The following is a 24,026-nucleotide window of genomic DNA, read 5'->3' as shown; positions in this document are numbered from 1 at the left end:
TTGAAAGTCTGGATGACGCAAACACTGTCACCATAGAGCCATCAGTTTGTCTCACTGGGTTTAAAATCGCTTCTACACGTCTCGCCTGGGACCGAATGAGGCTTGAGCGCCGCAGTTTAGACACAACCATTCCACTCAATCACTTACTGCGTGAATTTGCATGTGTTTTTGCCCTCATAGACACTTTGTAATTCCTCACATTACAGCCTCTTTCCTATTCATGACTTTCAACAGCAGAGTTTAGCTGCGTTCAGAAGCAGAACACACATACTTTACATGCTTCGCTTCATTTAAAAATACTAAACTATTTCTAGGAAATTATCATGCATGAAGTGTTTATGAGTTAAATGAACTGCAAGGCTACATTGAATATTTGTAGTTTAAAAAAATCTGGTACACACAAGTGAACTTGTGAAAGAAAATAAATTTCATCAAAAAAATCCATGACCAAATATAACATTTTTCTTTGCATATACAATACTGTTCAAAAGACTGGGGTCAGGAAGAATTTTATTTTTAAGGAAATTAATATATTTCAGCAAGCACGCATCAAATTGATCAGAAGTGACAGCAAAACATATCACATAATATTATATTTTAAATAAATGGTGTTCTATTAAACTTTAATTTCATCAAAGTATCCCTAAATAATATTATATATATGGTGGAAACAGAAGTCGAATAAAACCACAAGCTAAATTCTATTCCATATTTCTATTTTGTTTTCCAGTGTAAATATCTACACATTGAAAGCTAAATTATTAAAACATTGTCTTGTTCTCTGAAAACTTAAGTTACATTTTAAATTGATTCATGAGTGTTTTTGAATGATTCATTAAGGAAGAATCAGTTCAATGAGAGTCGCACAGATTGAACTACAACTGCAACTCTTAAAAACTGATTCTTTTGAGTAAAAAGACTTATAGTCATTTTAATTCACCTTCACTTTTATGTTTTTTCATTAAAGTACAATTTACAAAAAAGTCATTTTGAAATGTTAAAATTGATTCACGAGTCATTTTGACCAATTCACAAAAAAATAATCAGTTTGTGAAAGTTGCTATAATCAAAAGTAATTTTATGGAACAAAGTACTTTTAAAACAAAAACAACTTATCTTAATGCTTATTTTTTTTCATGAAAGAACCATTTTGATAACAAATGAGCCCTTAGCAAACCAGTAACTAATTTGTTTGAAACTGATCCATGAGTCATTACGACCGATTCACTCTACAGAATCAGTTCAAACTAGTACAACTACAACTCATATGAACTGTTTTTCTGCAAAATCAGTAAAATGAGGGAACTATAAATCCTAATTTTAAAAATCTGATCCGAATGATCCCTATGTGAAGCAATAACTCATTAGTCTGAATTCGACTTGTGAGTCTTTTTGACCGATTCACTCAAAAGATCCAATTCATGAGAGTCGCACAAACAAGACTCTGCGTCTCAAGGAAATGTATTTTGATTTAAAGATCTTGACAGTATTTGAGCAGTGTTTCCTGATGTGTATAACGCACCTGTCACCTTCCCTCAGAGTCTTCATCTGTTTCCCGATCAAGCATGTGAACAGCGGGCCGATTCTGCCGCCGGACACCGGACGCTCCAGTAAGACCTCCCAGCCACACATCTATGTTGTTCGGATGGCCGTACACATCCATTATCTTCTTCCACTAGAACACCGCTGCCGACCAACTCGGCGAGATCTGATCTGGTTTCAATTCTGTCAAATCCACAGAAAGCCCTCCAGTCATTGTAACCTGTAATTAACCAACCAACCAATCAGATTCAGGTTTTCAGTTTAAAATACATGAAAAATTATTCCTGTTCTGCAGTTGTAGTTGAATTAATATGACTCTCATTTCTTTAAAAGTGAATCGGTCAAAGCGACTCATGATTACATTTTAAAATTAATATAGATTTTATACATTTTTATTTCAGCTTAGGTATTTTAATACATCAAGTTAAGCTTTATGAAAAAAATGAAATGTTGCATTGGAAAGTAGCTGACATAAATGTAAATGAGTTTTATTTCAGTTAAGGTGTATTTTATTTAAAGCATGTCTGTAAGCGGTGTTATATATATAGAGTTATTTAATAAAAGTGAAATTTTTTGAGGAAATCGGACCCGTGTTATTTTAGTATCACAGTTTTGATTCAGTTATTTATATATATAATTAATATATATAATATATATATATATATATATATATATATATATATATATATATATATATATATATATATATATATATATATATATATATATATATATATATATATATATTGTGTTCAGCTTAATCTAAAGTTTAATTAATTTAGTTTTTATTTATTTTTAAATACATCTTTTTTATTTTCATTTAGCTTTTTTTCATCCAAAAAAAAAAATACAGTTACTGTATGAAATGAAAATGTGGCCATTGAATCTAAGCTAAAATAAAATGTTTATATATATATATACATTGATTGATTGATTAATTGGTTGGTTGATTGATTGTTTGTTTGTTTGTTTGTTTGTTTGTTTGATTGGTTGACTGGTTGATTGGTTGGTTGGTTGGTTGATTGGTTGGTTGGTTGATTGGTTGATTGTTTTATTGATTGGTTGGTTGGTTGGTTGATTGATTGATTGATTGATTGATTGGTTGTTTGGTTGGTTGATTGTTTGTTTGTTTGTTTGGTTGATTGACTGGTTGGTTGTTTGTTTGTTTGTTTGTTTGGTTAATTGTTTGTTTGTTTGTTTGTTTGGTTGGTTGGTTGATTGGTTGATTGGTTGGTGGGTTAGTTGATTGGTTGATTGTTTTATTGATTGGTTGGTTGGTTGGTTGGTTGATTGGTTTGTTGGTTGGTTGGTTGGTTTGTTGGTTGATTGATTGGTTGTTTGTTTGATTGTTTGTTTGATTGTTTGTTTGTTTGCTTGGTTGGTTGGTTGACTGGTTGATTGGTTGGTTGGTTTATTGTTTGATTGAGTGATTGGTTGGTTGATTGGTTGGTTGGTTGTTTGATTGTTTGATTGGTTGATTGGTTGATTGGTTGATTGATTGATTGATTGGTTGGATGGATGGATGGATGGTTGTTTGTTTGTTTGTTTGTTTGTTTGTTTGTTTGTTTGTTTGTTTGTTTGTTTGTTTGTTTGTTTGTTTGATTGATTAATTGATTGACTGATTGATTGCTGTCTTAGTTTACCAATAATAACCCTGAGGGAATGACCTGGTAAGCCGTGATCTCGTCCGCGCTGCAGGTTCAGAGCAGCCAGATCCAGAGTCTCAGGGATGTTGAGAACCAGCAGTTTTTCCTTCAGGTCTTCTGTCATGAGATGCTCCTGGTTCTGCAGAGCAGCCGGTCGACGGAGAAGCCCCCGCAGGACCGGATCCAGCCCCCCTGCAGAATCAAACACCAACCATCTGAGTCTGAATACAACCTACTTACATCATTTCACCTGGTGAACAGGAACAGTGAGGTTTTCTATCAGTAAAATGACCTCTAGATATGAACTTCAAACTATAAATCATTCAGTTACCAACCAAATGAAGGAATTATTCAATGCTTCATTAATGACTTCAATGTTTCTTTCCCTTGACTGGACATGTCTTCATCAATCAGCTCCATAATGAAGTCAGCCTTCTCTCAAACGCTGTCACTTGTGCTTTCTCATTAACATGGGAGTTATTGTAATATTTAGCAGGAGTGAGAAGAACATGTCACACACATATACGACAAGAGCTTTACAAACTCCACTTCACAAGGGTTTCCATCAGTTTGGTAAGTAATAACTTGTGTTTATTTGTATCACAATAAAAATTGTTTCAAAAGCAGTACAGAAAACTGTAATGTTGATGTTGTTAAAATCTTCATGACTTATAATCAAATTTATGTAATGTATGAAATATAGTTTACATTATATTTTGTTATTTTGTTGAGATAACAGATGTGAAATAAAATACTATAATTATAAAAAAACTTTTTTATTTTAGTTTTACAAATGTTGTCATTATTTATATCATTATTATTATCATTATTATTATTATTATTATTATTATTTATAAGTATATAAGTATTTACATTTAGCTTTTATTTCATTTTTATTTATATATATTTTTATTATTATTATTTTTTTTTATTTTTTACTTAAAACTTATTTCAGCTACCAAGGCAAGATTTCTTTAAGTATGTTTTATTTATTAATTTCATTGCATGATAACGTAACATGATAGATACATATATTTATAGAGTTTAAGGAATGAAATAATTATATATATATTAATATATATATTAATATAAATTAGCTTAAATACAATAAGTTAAAGTTTTATATTGTATTTCACTTCACACTTATTTTATTTCAAGTAAAAAAAAGCTAATTTAACCGCTTGTTTTTTTTTTCTCTCTTTTATATATTTATATTTATATACCATTATTTGAGCATTTACAACTGACATCTAGTCACTGAATTTGGCTTGCGAACTCTACACTGCAAAAATGACAATTTAATAAGCTTCTACATATTAAATATTAAACAAAATTCTTCAAATGATTTGTGCGTTGTCTTAATGCACTGCAGATTTGATATTTCTATACTGTGAGTATAAACAAGTTAAGACAAAATACACTCATATTCTACTTCATAATAGATTTGATCTATCAATACTATATTTAATAAATATTTAACATCTATATATAATATTTTAAAAGCAAGTCAGAACTAAACTGGAGTGAACCTTCTCTGACGAGTCTCCAGGGGCTGAAGAAGGTCTGCTTGAGGTTCAGGGAGGAGAAGTGCTGGTGTTCCTCGAAACTCTCGTTCAGTCTCCAGAGCCGCGGTGAGATGGTCACGTGACCGAAGCGAAACGCAGCCGTGGTGAACACGTTTGACACCGACGGGTTCACAGAGTCGCTATAGCCCCCGTACGGCCCGAGATACTCGTCAAACGCTTCCCGTCCCATGATCTTGGGAATGTAGTCTCTCATGGTTATGATCTGCAGGAACAACAGAATTAAGAGTCAATCAGTAGCAAGCTGCCCTGTCGTCACTGAAATTGCTTGTAAATTTCACAAGTGATTACAAATTAATGGCCAGTAATGCATTGAATTAAACAAGACATTTTGAAGACTTGAAAAAAAAAGTATTTTCTTGTAAAACATACTCTTCATAAAGACTCGCAGTAAAGTCCAACAGAGATGCCAAGCTAATGACAAAACGCTAAAAACATAATGCATACACAGAAACAAATTAATTATTAAATATTCTTATTGTTAATATATATTATTATACTAAATAGCATAAAGAGTATTTATGATAATTTCTCTTGCTTTATTTGCACATTTTGGCAGTGATATTTAATAATCATTTTATACAGTATTCTTTAATCTTTTAAGTATTAATATTTATTTTGATGTATTCAGTTTTTATTTTAGTTTAAGCAATGCTGTACATTTTATAAGCATTCTATTATTTTAGTTTTAGTAACTAAAATACTCCAGTCTATCTATCTATCTATCTATCTATCTATCTATCTATCTATCTATCTATCTATCTATCTATCTATCTATCTATCTATCTATCTATCTATCTATCTATCTATATATCTATCTATATATATATATATATATATATATATATATATATATATGTGTGTGTGTGTGTGTGTGTGTGTGTGTAGTAATTGTAGTAACTTCACCTTTATATTCTATTAATGTCACATTTATTTAGTTTCAATTAACCAAAACGCTTAGTATATTTATTTTATTGCATTCTAATAATCATTACTTATGACCTTTAGTAATTAATTTTATACAGGTTAATGACAACAAACAGAGAACAGTTTTAGTTTCAACTTTAAACTAATTTCAGTTTTTCCTTTAAAATTTATATTTTATTTAATGTAATTTAATAAGCTATTTTATTATTTATTTAATCTCTATTATTATTATTTTTTATTTTTTTTTGCCAGATTTATTTTAATTGAAATGTTCGATATTTGGGGTAAGATTTTTCTTTTTTTTTCCCATTTCATTTCATTTATTTTACAGCTTCACAACATGAATTAAATACATCATTATTTTGTGATGAACAACAATTGTTTAACTTTTTTTTTCAGTTTTAATAGCATTTTTAGAACTTGTAGATCTTTTATTAAATGTTTATTGTTTACATTTTTCATTTAATGTTTATACTTTATATCAGCAATATTGCAGTTCATAAATATGCTTTTTGTGGTATTTTAGTTCATTATTATTATTATTATTTTTAAGTGCAGCATCTCTCACAAAACTGCAGATTTAGAGAGAGAAGCTGGTTCAGGACGTCCTGTGCCTGGAGATAAGATGAGATTGTGTGATGCGCCTCAAAAATTCATTCCGTCTTATCGCAGTCTCAGAAATAGTCCAGCTTTTCACCTCGAGAAGCGCGTCGTCCCACACAGAGATGCATCAAAAGCGTGTCTGACTGACGGCCGGCCCTCCACAGAGGGTCAAATCAAACCCTCTTTAGCAATGGAAACTGTTTTTACTGCGTGTGTGAAGTCGGCCCCTGGGGGACGTTGTTAAAACACTGTGCTCCGTTTGATGTGTGCCATTTCCACGGCTTCTGTACTGCTTCAGAGTCACTTTAACTCAGGGAGCTGGTGCTTGTGCAAGCCATCAAATGTGTCTTTGATTTGGCGAGGGCCGCTCGGAGAGGACGAGGGCTTTACTTCCACGCATCGAGGACTTTAATACCTGAATCTGTTCTCTGCCCAGTGCGGCGAATCTGCTTTTCTGTCTGTTTGACACAGAACGGATCTGATTCTTCACATTCATAAGGGTTAATTATTTAAGTGCATTCAAAAACTTCAAAAAAATTTATAAACCATATTTGCTGAATCAAATCCAAAAATTGTTTCGGAAATATGTGCATTTTTCCTGCATTTTTGCTTTTAAAAACAATCAGAAAATGAATATAACTATACATTACTAAATAAATAATATGAATGAATAAATACATCATTTATTTTTATTTTAGTTTTAACTTTTGTACTTTTAGTTGTACTACTTTAACATGTTATTTGCCAAACCAACATCAAATTGTTTATTTTTTTTAGGTTTTCCATTTAAAATTAATACTTATGTTAGCTTGTTTTTGCATTAAAACATGCTTTTTAAGTTTGCTTTATTTATTTTATTGCATCACAACATAACGTGAATTATATGTAATCTTATTTGGTGATGATTTGGTACACAGGTTAAGGAAAAGAAGAATAAAACATTAATTAATTAATTAAAATAAAATAAAATAAAATAAAATAAAATAAAATAAAATAAAATAAAATAAAATAAAATAGCTTTTATTCATTCATTAAATGTATAAAAACTAAGCTCGCAAAAACTAAATATGAAATATATTTCTCATTTTTATTTAGGTTACTTGAAGTAGTAATATAACTAAAACTTACATAAAAATTAATAAACACAACATAAAAAACAAATAATAAAAATCTTCATTCTTATTTTGCAGATAAAAGAAGAAAAAAACAAACAAATAGACATTAACACAAAACAAATATATATAAAAAACTAATTCCAATGCAATATTTCTTTTTTTCTTTTAGTTTAACCTGATTTACTAAAATAAATAAAACTGAAATAGAATAAAAAAAAAGAATATATATATATATATATATATATATATATATATATATATATATATATATATATATATATATATATATATATATATATATATATATATAAACATTTTACAAAATCACACAAAATCACAAACTTTAAAATAAAGAAAAACACAGAAAATAACTGAATTTAACATGAATAAAACCTTTGAGTATCTCAGTAATAACCTACTAAAATAACAGTGCTCTGAATCAGACACGGGTTAAAAGTGCACCATTATATGGTTCCTCCTGCAGCGAACTGTGGTGTAACCAGCTGTCGGACGACAGACTGCAGTACAATCAGAACACAGCTTCGACGCCTAAAGCACTGAATGTTTCTGAAACTGTAGATAAGGCTTTAATTGGACGCTTTCAGACGAGAAAAGCTCAGTACAGTATGTGTGTGATAACAGCACAGCCGAGGGACTGTCACTAACTGAGTGCATAAACTCGCTCAGACCCTGATCACTGGATGGTCCACTTTAGATAGGACATTTTTATTTTGAGTAGTCTCAAGCACAGTTAACCAGCTCTATGGTATATTTGAATTAAAATATTATTTCTAAATACTGATTTTCCCAAAAGAGAGTCTGTGACACATGAAAAAACTGTGATGCATGATGAACAGATAATGAGAGAATAAATAACAACACTATAAATAGATGACTAGTTGAAAAACTTTTTTATATATTTACATTTGAAAAGCTTGTAATTTTAAGATTTTACTCAGATTAAATAAATCAAGTAAATAATTACAATAGTGCTAACATGATTTAGCACATTGCTAGTATGTTTCTTGCAAGATTTAACACATTGCTAGCATGTTTTAGCATTAGCTTGATTTTAGCATTTTAGCTTGATTTACTCATTGCTTACATTTTAGCATGTTGTTAACATGATAAGTACATTAGTACGTTGATATGTTTCTAGAATAAATCCATTAACACATGGATAACAAGATTTAACCTACTGATAGCATGATTTTACAATGATTTTGCACATTGATAACATGATGCTGACTTCCATCCTGTCGGCAAGTGCTTTGAGCGGCTGGTTGTATCCCATTTAAAATCCTTGCTACACTAGACCCATTCCAATTTGCCTATCGCCACAATAGGTCAACAGAGGACGTCATCTCTAATGCACTTCACTCTGCTCTCACCCACCTGGACAGTCAAAATGCACGTGTGTTCTTTGATTTGAGTTCTGCATTTAACTCTGTAATCCCCTTCAAAGCTCAGCCAGCATTGAATCAGCACATCCCTTTGCAACAGGATTCTAGAGTTTCTGACTAACAGACCTCAGTTAGATAACCTCTCCTCCTCTATCATCACTGTGAACACCGGTGTTCCACAGGGCTCCGTACTGAGCCCTCTTCTGTTCTCCCTATTCACCCATGAGGCCATGACTGTGTATTTTGACTGTGTATTTTGCAATATCTGCAAAATTATGAAGCTGAAAGTTAAAATTTTGGCAGTTTAATGCCTACAAAAATGGCTATAACTGGCAGATTTCGTGACATAACAAATCCAGATAAACCCCTCCCCCGGGAAAAGGCAGCAAAGGAGGCGACGCCATGCTGGGCTGCTTTAGAGAAGAGGAAGAGAAAACTAGAGGTGCACATAAAAATCTATTTATATATGAATTCCAATTCTGTCTTCTAACAGTTCTAATGGATTCACAAGTTTCAAAATCAATGTTCTTAAAATGTCTTTTACTTTACACTTTTACTTTATACCGTCATCTGCTGGAAAGAACGTTTATAACGTTTTACATACAGATATTTTTATTGCAAAAACGCATCGATTTGCTTCAGGAGACCTTTATTCACCCTCCATAATTCATAATTAAAAGATAATTATTTTTATTTATTTTTATTGATTGATTTTTATTATTCATGGCAAATGAATAAACACATATTGTATGTTAAATTATGAATTAATATACATTTTAATTAAATTTTAATATTTTAAATTATATTTTAATATTTTAAATTATATTTTAATTTAATTATAAATATTTTTTTTTTTTTGCTATTTAATAAAAATAAAATAAATAACATTTCCGAGCCGGTTGTTAAACTGGTTTTTCTCACAGGTGTCTGTTACCTGATGCAGCGCCCCGATGATCTTGCGCGTCTCCTGATAGATGACCTCTGACCCCCAGTGAGGGTTGAGTCGTGTCAGGCGTACGGCCAGCCGGTTGTGTTCTCTCACCCAGAGCGTGTGCAGGACAGACAGAGGCAGGATCTCGTTCACCCTGCTGTCACCCGCTGTGAAGCACTCGACCCGCACCGCTGTCTCTGAGCCGGGCTCCTGGAGGCACGCCGACGGCTGCACGGACACGAAGGGCAAAAACGGCCGACCACCATCGCTGTATTCACCGTTTACAGCCAGCAGACCTTCAGCACTGGACAGGTTTCGCAGGGTTTTCTCCAGATCTGCAGAATGGCCGTAGACGGACGATGCGTCGATGAAGGACGTGACTGAATTCATCTGCTGTCGCTGTCCAGTGGGATGCTCGTCCGTCTGAACGTTAATGCAGGCGGGTGAAGAACGGAAAAATGGAAGACAGCTTTTATTGCTAACCAGTTTACCATCCTTCGGAGTCTGTGAAAGAAAATAAATTACTGTTCATCAGTTTTTCAGATTTTTTTAACCCTTTATCTGTCACCCTGTCATGGGACTCCTAGATTTACTTCACTATATTACAATTAAATCTAATCTTGACAAACTATATATTATTGGAAGACTCCCAAATATATGTTTTACCAATGTTTTTTGTTAAAAATTATGTAGAAAAAGTAATACAGTCATTTATGACAAGAGCGCACCCTCAAAAATCTACATTATAACAGGAGCTTTGACCTTTGTTTAAAAAAAAAAAACTTCTTCATCACATTTTAGAAATCATCAGAAATTATATATCAACTGAAAATTTAAAATCTCAAAATTCATCCTTTAAAACCCATTTTAAAATGAGACATTGCACTACCATGTAAATGGTACATCAATATAATGTTACAAAATGTTTTCATTCATGAATTATAAACATTTACGTTTGAATTGTGCACTATAAAGTCTATGTTCAAAAATGTGAGTGACATTTAAGGGGTTAAACCTAAATTATTATATATTCATGTAAATGCAAAGCCCAAACAATTTCAGCAAAAAAAAAAAAAAAAAAAAAAAAAGGGATCAGAATACCCAATTATAAAAAAAGTCTACAAAACATCAGTGTTAGTCATCCTCATAGATGTTAGATTTTAGTGCACCAGTCATTTAGACTTTTATGATCATATTATAAGTGGTGGAAATGGACTTCATGTTAAAATTCTCTTCTCTTGTTTGATTTTTTTTAAGACATTTCAGAGCAAAATACATAATTATATAATATACTTCCATTATATAAGTATAGATAAAAAGCATTATAAACACTAGATTGCTGTAAGATCAACATTGAAACATTTTTTTTTATTTACTAGTAAGTTTTATTTACTAGTAAGTTTCACAAATTACAAAGAAATAGCAAGTGACATATTTAATTAAATGTGAGATTTAGAATTTTGAAGAAAAGATTCTGAATTTTCAAGAATAGGAGACTAAATTCTGAATGTTGAACGTTGTCATGGCTAAAGCTTCTCTTGTTGTCTTGAGCATGTACAAGTCACTCATGATTCTGGATTCAAGCACAGATTTGAGGAAGTGATCGTGAACCCAAGCTGTAGAAATGGCTCTGAAATAAAGCACTGTCCACAGAGTGAAATCATGGTGCTGAAATGCTTCAAAAGAAATCTGTTCTGCTCACCAAGGCTTTGTTTATTTGATAAAAAAAGTGAAATATATTTAATCACATCCAAAATGAAAGATTTTGTTTTTGTATATGTGTGTGTACTGTGTATATTTATTATGTACATATAAATACACACACATGGATCTTTATATTTAAAAAAAATATGTTTTGTTTAAAACATTTATTTATTTATATTCATTAATGTGTATATATTTCATGATTTAAAACTGTTGTTGTAATAAAGTTGTAATAAAAAACGTTTTCATATCTTACATTCATATAAATACAAATATGTTCATATTATATAATTTATATATATATATATATATATATATTATACATTGAGATAAAAATACACATATATATGTTTATATATTTAAGTATATATATATATATATATATATATATATATATATATATATATATATATATATATATATATATATATATATATTATTTATTATTATTATTATTTTAATTTTTTCAAGTAACAACAATAATTTTTGAATGGTTTTCATTTCATTCATCTTCCCTGTCCAATTAATCTCAATGTACAAAATAAAGTTCTGCAATTTCATGTAGACTTCAATCAAACTCCATCAAGTCTCCTGAGTTTTGAGTAAAAGCCTCATCACAGATCTTTTTGTTTGTTCCCCGTCTGTTATTCTGTGGATCCTGAGAGCGGCCGGTCCATCATGAAGCTCTCAGTATTAGTATGCAGTGGGTGGACAATAATAGAATTCTATTTGTATATCTATGGAATTGTCCTCCTCGCTTCTGGCAAGAGACAGATTAGTTACAAACCAACACATTTTTATGAGCATTTCACACTCAGAAGAATTCAGAACCACTAACAAAAAGCTGCTGCCGTGAGCCGCATTTTCAACTGCGTTTGAGGTTCGCCGGAGATAAAGAAGCAATCAATGAGATATATTCTCTTTTTAATTATAGGGTTCAGCCACGTTCCCAGATTCATCTCCGTTGTTCCGAACCAGCAGTCCTGAACTGTCCTCCGACTCGAACACATTCCCACGTCTGACTCATCGTGGGCCGTCAGGATCAGACAGAGAGAGAGCGAGACAATGACTCAGAGGAAGCTTCTGCTTCAACTAAATGAACTTCTGTCAATGAAGGTGAAAAATGAGCACTGTAACCTGCTCCTTGACACGGGATGTCAAAGCCAGAGATAATTCTAATCAAATGTCTGGGGGAATGTCTTATCCAGTCAATAGCTGCCAGTGACTCACGGATGAAAATAGATGTTGTTTATGATTAATAATACACAATACGGAGCCCTAGGACAGCAATGATTGAGATGCTCAAAACAGCGAAGCCCCGCCCCCAAATCAAAAGAGCCAATCACATAACTGGCAAAGATTCTATAAAATAGAAACAGTTCTATTATTTAGAACCTTTCGTAAGATTCTGTTTATGACACACCGTCTGCATAGAGTTCTGTTTTAGTGCCAAAACATTTCTTAACACATCCACTTTACTTGTTTTTAGCTTTAAGAACCGTTATATTATACTGTAGGTAATTATTTAAATATAATTGGAATAAAGGTGAAATAAAATAAAATGAATTGATTTGAAACTAACTACTGAAATAAGTACTAAAACAAAAATAAATCTATATAAGAAAAAACACAAGCACAACATTTCTAAAACTTAAAATAAATGGTTTGAATCTTGTAGAGGTGGACATAAATTATATTTTAACGCTGAAACATTTCTTTCAACGTATTTGAAATATTTCAAATTCAAGTATAAATTATTGCAATTTTTATTTTTTAGCCTAAAGAATCATGGTGTTATGATGTAGGTTATTATAGACGTATAAATGAAATAAAATAAAATATTAAACTTAATGTTACAGTGGCAACTAACTGAAATAAGTATGCAAATGACACATAAATAAATTAAAGCTACAGAAATATTGAAAACACACACACACACACACACACACACACACACATGTTTGTTTTTGTGTAAAGTGTGTTCATCCCATAGGTGTAATGGTTTTTATTCTGTAGAAACTGTATATTCTATGGCCCTTCACCAACCCTACACCTAACCCTAACCCTCACAGGAAACTTTGAGCATTTTTACTTTCTCAAAAAAACTCATTCTGTATGATTTATAAGTGTTTTGAAAAATGGGGACATGGGTTATGTCCTCATAAGTCACCCTCTCCTTGTAATACCTGTGTCATACCCATGTCATTACACACACACACACACACACACACGTAAAGAAGTCAGTGAAAGGTGGAGGAGGAAGTTATACTGAATGGCAGGTGAATACAAATGTTTATCAGAACTTCCTTCAGCAACACGGGGATCCTTCCCTGCATTTATCTCCCAATCTTCCTGCAAATTTCATGCAAGAAAATCCCCCGTCACACTTCAAGACATTGAACTAATGAAATGGCCAGATAAAACCTGCTCTAAACCTGATTGAAAGCCACTGGAAAATCCTTGGAGACAAAGTTATGACCACAATCAGCGAACTATGAAGAAGAGTGGACGAAGACCACACCGGCGCAGTGCAAGGAACTAGACTTTGGAGCTACAGAACCAAATCTAAGATACGTATTATTTGTGGATTGATACGGATCATTACCAGTGCTTTAAGTGGGCCAGTACGCACAGGTACTCAGTACCACCACTTCCAAATATAGTTCTTGAGCGTGCCACCACCTCTCCGTGCGCCCAGAACGTGCTTTTAGCGTACCGGTACGTTCATTTGGACATCTGTTTTAATAGAGGTTTTAATCTTTTGCCTTCACTGCCGCTTTTCAGAGCGCCCTTCACAATGCAAGCTTCCTAATTCTTCCTAGTTCGGAGTATAGAGCGTGAATCATTTGAACCAGTTTGGGAGTTCGGAGCGGGATCGCGATTCATTTGAGTCAGTTCGGGAGTTCGGAGCGGGTTCTCGAATCATTTGAGTCAGTTTGGGGATCACAAATCATTTGAATCAGCTCAGGAGTTTGGAGCTAATTCGCGGATCATTTGAATCAGTTCGGGAGTTCGTAGCGGATTCGCGAATCATTTGAGTCAGTTCGGGAGTTCGGAGCGGGTTCGCGAATCATTTGAGTCAGTTTGGGGATCACAAATCATTTGAATCAGCTCAGGAGTTTGGAGCTAATTCGCGGATCATTTGAATCAATTCGAGAGTTCGGAGCGGGATCGCGAATCATTTGAGTCAGTTCGGGAGTTCGGAGCGGGTTCGTGAATCATTTGAGTCAGTTTGGAAGTTTGAATGCAGTAATGCAGTAGCTCTTTCTAAGGGTATTTTTTCAAAATCCTTTTGCACATTTTATTTATGTTCAGTAGTATTTTCTAGCTCAAGCAAATCCACAAACTAATAAAAGGATTTATTATTAAGGTTGCCTGTTGACTGCTGTATATAAAAGCCCTTCAATATAGTTGTTGTTACCTCAGGGGATGAGGGGAATCATCAAAAAAAAATTTGACGGGTTACCTGCATTGGGAAGCAGGGGTCTGCGTTGGTGCAGGTGTGAAGACAGTCTCGTCCCTCTGCGAAGGTGTTTCGGCTGGAGCTCTGAGGAGTGAAGGAGATGTCGTGGGCGATGTACTGACCCCAGTCCACCAGCATCTGGGAATAAGTGCTGTCCTCCAGGACGGTCGTGCTAGAGCCGCTCATCATTTTATTGCTCACTTCTCGAACCTTAGAAAGCAAACCAGAGAGACTTCAGACGAGATGCATTTCTGGCCATTACAATGGACATGGACAAATAATAAAAAATAAATAAATAAATAAATAAAATAAAATGCATGTGTGTTTTTGTTGTTGTTGTTGTTGTTGAGTATTATATATGATACATCAGGCTTTTATGGCTCATATAATCTGATTAATATGAATTTTCCAACTCAGAAGGTAAAACCTAAGATATTTAAATATTTAATTACTTTTTAGCCTAAATACCCTGTTATTATATTGCAAATTATTATATGTAATGGTTATTCAATATAATTTATGTAAACTAAACTAAAATATGTATGATTATATTATTATTATTTATAATAATAAGTATTATTAGATATTTTATATTATATAATAAAAAATAATTCATATTATTAGTATCATTAAATAACAATATTATATTTAATAAGCTATATAAATAAAATAAAACTAGGCAAATAACTGAAATGAATACTAAAAATACTATAACTAAAAATAACAAAATAAAAATTAACTTAAGCCAAAGATTTTAAATGACAAGAGCGCATAACAAAATTAAAATATATAGTAAAATTATATTGACTACAATCTTGTAAGGATGGATTTAAGGTTTATTTTAATGCCAACATATTTGAATTGAATACTTAACATCAGTCAATTCAAGCATTAGTCTAAAATATTGATTTATTTATTTGAACTATTAACTCTAATGCATTGCCTTTTTAGCTTAAAGAACCCTGTTGATATATTGTAAGTTATGAATTGTTGTTTTGTGTGTGTGTGCAGTCGGGGAAATCTCTTTATACCCCTCCTTCAGTGTTTGTTTACCTGTTAAAATATCATTAAAACCACTAGCAATTAAACCGCTATGTACCAAATTTAGATGGAAGTGTTTTTGCACTCTTGCCAATGTGAGATGTGGCAAAATGAACATCTTGCACTGAAGTGCTGCAGCCTTCTCCTCATTACAAAAATAGTTTCAGTGAGGCGTGACGCTCATGTTTCTCTGCGTTCGGGAAGAAGAGGTTGTGCATATTTAAAACTTGCATTTTTGATGCCATAAAAGAGCAGGGAAAGGTGGTTTTTAATTGGCACCGTTTCCTCAAGCTTATTTAGCAGGTGTTCACAGATATTTCATCTAATAATCAATCAAATAATCATGCAATGCAAGTGATTTGATGATGTAAATTGGCATTCAATTTACACGAAAATGGCTTGAATATCTATGTTCCCAATGACTATTCTGTCTTGTTTTCCAGTGCAAATGCAATGCAAAAGATTCTTAAATCAAGAAACATTTACTGGAGAAGCAAAGATTTGGGAAAGTCTTGTTTACGGTGAAATCAAGAACAAATATCTTCCATTGAGCTCAGAAAAATGTAACTTAATTCAAGTTGATTTTTCTGACCTCGCTGACAAATGTTTGTTCTTATTTTAAGCATAAACTCACTTGATTTTATTCAGCTTCTCAGAAAACAAGACTTCATATGTTCAGTTTGCATCTCAAGTAAATGTATCTTGACTTTTAGATATTTACATTAGTGCATGCATGCATCATTTAAAGCCATGACTTTATTAATTTTAGACATGCACTCATTAGCATATGAGGGTGCTCATTTGCATATCATTTCATTCCAGTTGCATTGAGTAGCTCCTCCCCACAGTGACTCATTTTGTTTCAGTCCTGTCTTTCATGAATTGTGAGGATATTCTCGTGCAGCTCACCAGAGGAAGTTGGAAGCCGTTGTATTGGCGTCCGGTGTTCCAGCCTTTGGGTTGGTTTTCTCCATCCTCGTACTCCGCCGGAAGCCATCTGGCCAAGCCGGTGTTGGCTGCTCCCCAAAGCGGGTTCTTCCTAAAAAAAAAAACCACAGTATAAATGCATGTGATCAAAAATGTCTCATATGTCTCAGAATATAAGAGAACAAGTGTTTACAAAGAGCTCACAGTCAATGCATTATTGCAATTAATGTTCAATGCATTATCCTTGTTATTCTACAATGCATGATCTCAAAAATGACCTGCCTGATAATGGCATTGCATACTGTATATTTCATTTCGGCTCAATGCAATGCATTGCATATAAACAAATATGCTCATTCTTTAAATGTTTTTGTCAATGCATTCTGGGTTTAAACTAGAATAACAAGCACTTTCACTATAAGCACTTAGTTGCGCTAAAATTACTTGGCAAATCATAACATCACACCTGATATGTGCATTTCTGAGGCTTTTCTCCAGATTTTTATGTACTTCAATTATTTAGTCACAAATGTAGTAGAAATATTCCATTTGGTCTCTCATAAAAACTGCATGTATAACTAGACTTTTACACTTTCTGAAGAAAATAGCACTTTATACAATACAGATTGTTTCGAAGCAGCTTTACAAAACAGGAAAAAACTGGAGCAAAATGAATCAATTACAAGACAAATTAAATTTTTAGCTGCAAAACAGAAAATAAATGTAATCATAAACCTTTATATTTATATATACATAACTTTAATTTAAATAAAACCAGTCCAAATTCAACACTATAAAAATAATAAGAACGTAGCATTTAAATAAATAATTTCTAAATAAAAGCACATAAAATCAAAATACTTAAACACTAAAAATGTTTTTAACCATGAATATACTAAATTATTATAAATACTTTTTAAATAAATCCGGTCGAAATACAACACTTTGTTGATTGTTAAAAAATGTTAAATCATAAGAATGAAAGATTTTAATAAATTATTTCAAAAATAAAAGCATAGATTAGATTAAATCATAAAAATAAATAAATATTGTATTACTAAACAGTCAAAATATAACACTTATTAACAATTACTGAAATCATGAGAATGTAAAAAAAAGTGATTTTTATTGTCTAAAGTACAAAAAAAAAAAAAAAAAAAAAAAAAAAAAAAATTGGTGCATGCTTGCATACATGTGATACATTATTTTAATTTCTTTAATTTCAGAACAAACCCTCTCTTATGAACAGAAGTGATATTGATAGTGTTTGTGGAGCCCCAGTAATAATCTTGCAGAAATGTTTAAAATAGTAATAGATGCATGTAACACCACACTCAAATACTCACAGAATATAGATTTAATCAGAACTAATGATTAATGTTTTTGCATTAAAAATATATCCTTTGATGCATCAGGACTGGACGGATATGGTACATTTCCTCCCAAACATGTAAAAATGAATGCTATAAATCTAGCTAGACGAGCCAGTGTGGAGAACTCAGATTAATTTCCCCAAAGCCAAATCAATCATATGCATCATAAAGGAAAAGATAAGGAAATACACATATTTTGAGTTTAATCTGATTTAAATGTGTTTATATGATTGCAGACAGCTCTATCAGCACAATGCAAATGAATCCACATTGCAAAATAGATTTTCTTTCTAAGTATTTTTTGTCTTGTTTTGCAGCACAAATATCTTTATATTTTTAAATCAAGATACATTTACCTGAGATGCAAAATTACTTAAGGTATAAGTCTTGTTTTATGGATGAAAAAAATATCAAAAGTGTGTTTTATAAAAGTTTTTTTATTTTATTTTTTGGAGTCCATTCTACAAAAAAAGTATTTTTGTCTTGTTTTTCTTAAACTTAATGATTTTCAGATTTTGTATTTTTGTCTAGTAAAATTACATAAGGTATTAAGTTTTGCTTTCTAAAAATATGTAAAAATTAAATGAGTTTAAGCTTAAATCAGGACTATATATATATATATATATATATATATATATATATATATATATATATATATATATATATATATATACACACACACACACATTATTTTATTTATTATTATATATTTTTTTCTTGTTTTATGCATAACATCACTTAATTCTGATACATTATGTAGTACAAACTGCAATAAATAAATACATAAAATAACCATCAAGTGAGACTATCAAAAAAATTCACTTAATTCAAATAGAAAACAATATTATTTTTCTGCCCCTTTTCAAAAACATTTTCTTCATGTTAAGCTTAAACTCACTTCATTTTCAGAAAACAAGACTTAATATCATTTTACTTCTCATTTACAGATAAATATATAAATATAAGTTGATTGTTAGCAACATGCTAGTCGCATGTTAATCATGCTAGAAACCTGCCAACAACATGCTAGCAACATGCTAATCATGCTAGAAACATGCTAGCGACATGCTAACAACATGCCAATAATGCTAGAAACATGTTAACGACATGCTAGCAACATGCTAATCATGCTAGAAACATGCTAGCAACATGCTAATCATGCTAGAAACATGCTCGCAACATGCTAATCATGCTAGAAACATGTTAGCTACATGCTAGTAGCATGATAATTATGCTAGAAACATGTTAGCAACATGCTAGTTATGCTAGAAACATCCTAACAACATGCTAGCAACATGCTAGATATGTGTAATGGAAAACAAGACAAAAATACTGATAAGGAACATGTTTTGCAGTTGCAGCAGATGAAAGCATGCACAGGTTTGTGACGTCTTTCATGACCCGCATGAGCAGGCATGAATATTTAAGGTTCAGACATTATTTTTATACTGTTTAGAGATATTCCCATCTGGTTGAAGCTCTGACCCGCAGGTCATCTTATTATATCAGCCTGATCCTCTCCACAAAATGTCACGAAGCTGTTAACCGAGGGTCTGATGTCTGTGCCTCCCGCTGCATTATGGATGTTTTATTAAGACGAGAGTCAGATACCTGTTGTTGCAGACTCCAGAGATGCTGCGGTACTTTCCGTCTGTGGCACAGGTGATGGGATGGAGAGTGCGAGGGCATCCAGACAGGTTTGCTATCCGCTCCACTGCCTCCACAGAAAGGAGCTCTTGAAAAGGAGTCAATGTGTTTACGAATGCAACTCAAACACTGAAGGGTAAACCGTCCGCTGTGGTTCCCGTAGATGCGACACTATTGATTAAATCTGACATTTAAAGCTCTTCTGAGATGATGCTACTGCATTATTCCACACTTACAGAGCTGAATACTCTCCAGTACATGTTGTGCATAATAACAGCCTCAAGAAGTGTTTAGACACTTAAAAAATGTCAATGCATTAGATCAAGTGTCATCAGTGCTCAGGGGCTTTTATTAAAAGGGATAGTTCATGCAAAGATGAACATTTGCTGTTAATTTACTCTCCCTCAGTTTATCCAAGATGTTGTTGACTTTTTTCTTCAGTAGAACATTTAAGAAGCTTTTTAGCTGAAACCGTGCTGCTTAGATGATTTATAAAATGCAACTAAAATTCTGGCAAAAAAGCATATCAGGAAACAGCAAATGAATAACTGTGAGCAAATGAATAACTGTGACTATTGGCGATAAACTGAGATCTTATGAAGAGAAATGATCAGTCCGTGCAAGAAACTGAACATTATTTACAACATTATCAACTGAACATTCAAGAGCGTCAGATATAATGTTCAGTTTGTGAACAAATAATTGTTTTGAAGCAGTTGAAGCTTGAATGAATGTTTTTATGGTCTCTTATGGTTTATAATATATGTGATCCTGGAGCACAATGGAGCATAAAAGCAGTCTCTGGGGTATATTTGTAGAAATAGCTAAAAATACATTGTATGGGTCAAAATTATTGATTTGTCTTGCCAAAAAAACATTAAGATTTTAAGTAAAGATCATGTTTTATGAATGCATTTAGTAAATTTCCTACTGTAAATATATCAAAACTTAATTGTTGATTAGTAGTATGCATTGCTAAGAGCTTATTTGGAAAACTTTAAAGGTGATTTTCTCAAAAAAAAAAAAAAAAAAATATAATAATATATATATATATATATATATATATATATATATATATATATATATATATATATATATATATATAAATGAAAAAAAAACTGCAAAAAAATATATATATATATATAACTTGACCCTTATTACTGGATTTTTGGTCCAGGGTCTCTTATAAAGGCGAGCTGATGAAGACTAGTTTATTCCGATTTAGACATGAAAAAAATCAACGTTTCACATTATTATTAGATCATTATTAGGTGCTTTAATAACATAATTATGCATAAGTGAGTACATAAATGAACAGTAAGAAATAATCAGTTCGCGGAAAAGTTACATCTTGGTTGATCTGAGTGAATTAACTGTCCCTTTAAATTCACTCAATAATCTGAAGAAATAATGAACGTATAAGAGCCTCACCTGACACAGACAGTGATCTTTTATATCTCCTGCTCGCCTTCTCCTTTAAAAGTCCTAAAGTGATGTGAAAGATCTCTGCTGATTTGGAGATGTGCTGTGTTTCTGATGCTGGCCGTCTGGAGAGCGTGTACATGTGAAACGGCTGAGGATCGAACCTGCAACTCAGAGAAAAAGAGGGAAAAACTGTCTCAACTGTCTTTATTAAGAGATAAAATGATTATAAATAATAATAAAAACAATTATAGACTGTTGTTCACCCTTGTGAAGTTCGATTCAGTGCAGCATTGACCATCTGAAGACTCTCTTGAAAGGACGATATAATCAAGCTCTCAGGAACAACTAGTTTTCCAGAGAAAATCAAAGGTGAGGATTAGAAATAAAATATTAAACAGAGAGTTCCAGTAATAGAATCTGATTGGTTAACATTTTAAAATATTAATAATATTATTATTAAACAGTAATACTAATAAATTACTTTAATATTTTTGTTTAGTATAATAATATTTTTTTATTTTTTTTATTTTTATAATAATAATAAAATACTTTAATATAATTATTATAAGTAATAAGAATAATTACTACTAATAATTATCTTCATGATCACCATTAATTATATACATACATCAGTATATACATAATAATATAATAATAATGTTATTAACAATAAATGTGTATATATTTACACACACACATGTATACAGTATATCATTAATTTGTATGTGCATGTGTGTGTGTGTGTGTGTGTTTGTGCGTGAATGTGTGTGTGTGCGTGAATGTGCGTGTGTGTGTGCATGTGTGTGTGCATGTGTGTTTGTTTGTGTGTATGTGCATGTGTGTGTGCATGTGTGTTTGTTTGTGTGTATGTGCATTTGTGTGTGTGTGTATGTGTGTGTGTGTGTGTGTGTGTGTGAGCGCGTGTGTGTGTGTGCAAAAAAATGTGTTGGTGTTTAAAATTGAAAAATTGTTGTATGAAATGTAAAACATTCAGATTCACTCAGGCTTTACATTAATATATTGTCCCTAGGGTGGGCTTACAAATGTAAACTATAGTTTGACGTCTTGCCATTCGTGTCTAGTTAAAAAAACATGGGGTTTGTGAGACACATCCCTATTTCACCTCAGGACGACATTCCCACTGGGAATCTTCTGTCGTTACAGAACACGTATCCTAACTCAAACTAACAACACATTTACTCTTTACATGAAGACACCCGATTAACAATGCTGTCCCGCTCACTATATAACCTCAAGACCTGCAATTTCTTGGGAAATATCCCAAGGGCCTCTGCAGGAGATGTCATTACAGAAATTTGGCACCAGATTTCAAGGACCAGATGTGGCTGGAACACTAGGTCTGGAAATGTCCAAACTAAATGTCAGTAGGTACAAAATAACCCGTGATGAATCTGTCGCCAGCTGGCTGTGCAAAGAAAACTTGGAGGTCTTTGCTTATTTGGTACAATGGATGGCAATTAACCACAAATCATCGATCTGAAGATCATCTTACTGTGTCTAGACCAGAGTTGGGTGTAACACAATACAAGTAATGGGAACAATCCGATACTTTCAAGTAACACATTACTTTTTAATTTACAAGAAAGAGTTACTGTACGTTTACTGTACTTTTTCAAATAAGTAACGCCAGAAATGTGCAATAATGAAATGTCAAGACAAAAATCCTTTGCATGTTTAATCCCAAACAAACAAGCAACCAGACAATAAAAAGTAATCCAAAAGTACCGTAACGGATTACTTTCCATAAAAAGTAACTAAGTAACACAATAAGTTACTTTTTAAGAGAGTAACGCAAAATCATGATGCTTTACTTTTAAAAGTTACTTTCCGCAACACTGGTGTAGACGTCTCAGCATCACATATGAGCTGAAACGCATGCGAAAAACGCTACGTACACTGAGATGAATCAGATGAATCTGTGCTCAGACCGCAGTATATCATGACAGAGGTTAAACGCATCAGGACGCCAGCCATGTCTCCGCTGCAATGGAAGAGAAATGCTATAAAAAAAGTGCAATAAATGTCAAATGACAGAAAAATTGATTTTGAGAGCAGGCGTGATATTTACTAATTAACACCATTTATTCTGTACTCTATGTGATCTACTGCACACACTATAGGATAAACATTATTATAGTGATAAACTATGATTAATATTTTTTTTTTTTTTTTTTACAAATATGAGTAAAAAAAAAAAACAGTTGCACTTGTTATTACTCATACTACTGTTTGTGCATTCATACAGAATACAGAATAAACCATTTGCACACTGGAATATTGTTCTATGCACTTTCTTAATGTCCAATGCATTAGTGTAAATGATGTTCAAATGTTCATAGTTTTTGCTTATGGTGTACACACAATTAATAAATAATCCATCTGTATAGTATGCTCATAGTACACCTATCTTTATATCACGTCGCAAGTATTTAAAAATATTTAAATTATGTCCAAAGCCTTATCTATTTAATGTACATTTGTAACATAGCCACTGAATATCGTGTACTTACTGCTAATTGCACTTCTGGCTAGATGCTAATTGCATTTCGTTGCCATACATGTGCAATGACAATAAAGTTTATTCTAATCTAATCTAAAACTCTATAATCTGGTTCCAAAACATAAGAACTTGAAATTAATTTTGAGTCAAAAGAATACAATGTATATAATATTCT

The 24,026-nt window shown here is 32.2% G+C and overlaps 1 pseudogene; it reads right to left on the bottom strand.

Annotated features, from left to right (window-relative positions):
- LOC113079048 (thyroid peroxidase-like) overlaps positions 1-24,026 on the bottom strand; it is a 30,609-nt pseudogene that overhangs the window by 6,040 nt on the left and 543 nt on the right.

Source organism: Carassius auratus, unplaced genomic scaffold (genome assembly GCF_003368295.1).
Source record: "Carassius auratus strain Wakin unplaced genomic scaffold, ASM336829v1 scaf_tig00027103, whole genome shotgun sequence".
Taxonomy (NCBI): domain Eukaryota; kingdom Metazoa; phylum Chordata; class Actinopteri; order Cypriniformes; family Cyprinidae; genus Carassius; species Carassius auratus.
This window is presented reverse-complemented; position numbering and strand designations above follow the sequence as displayed.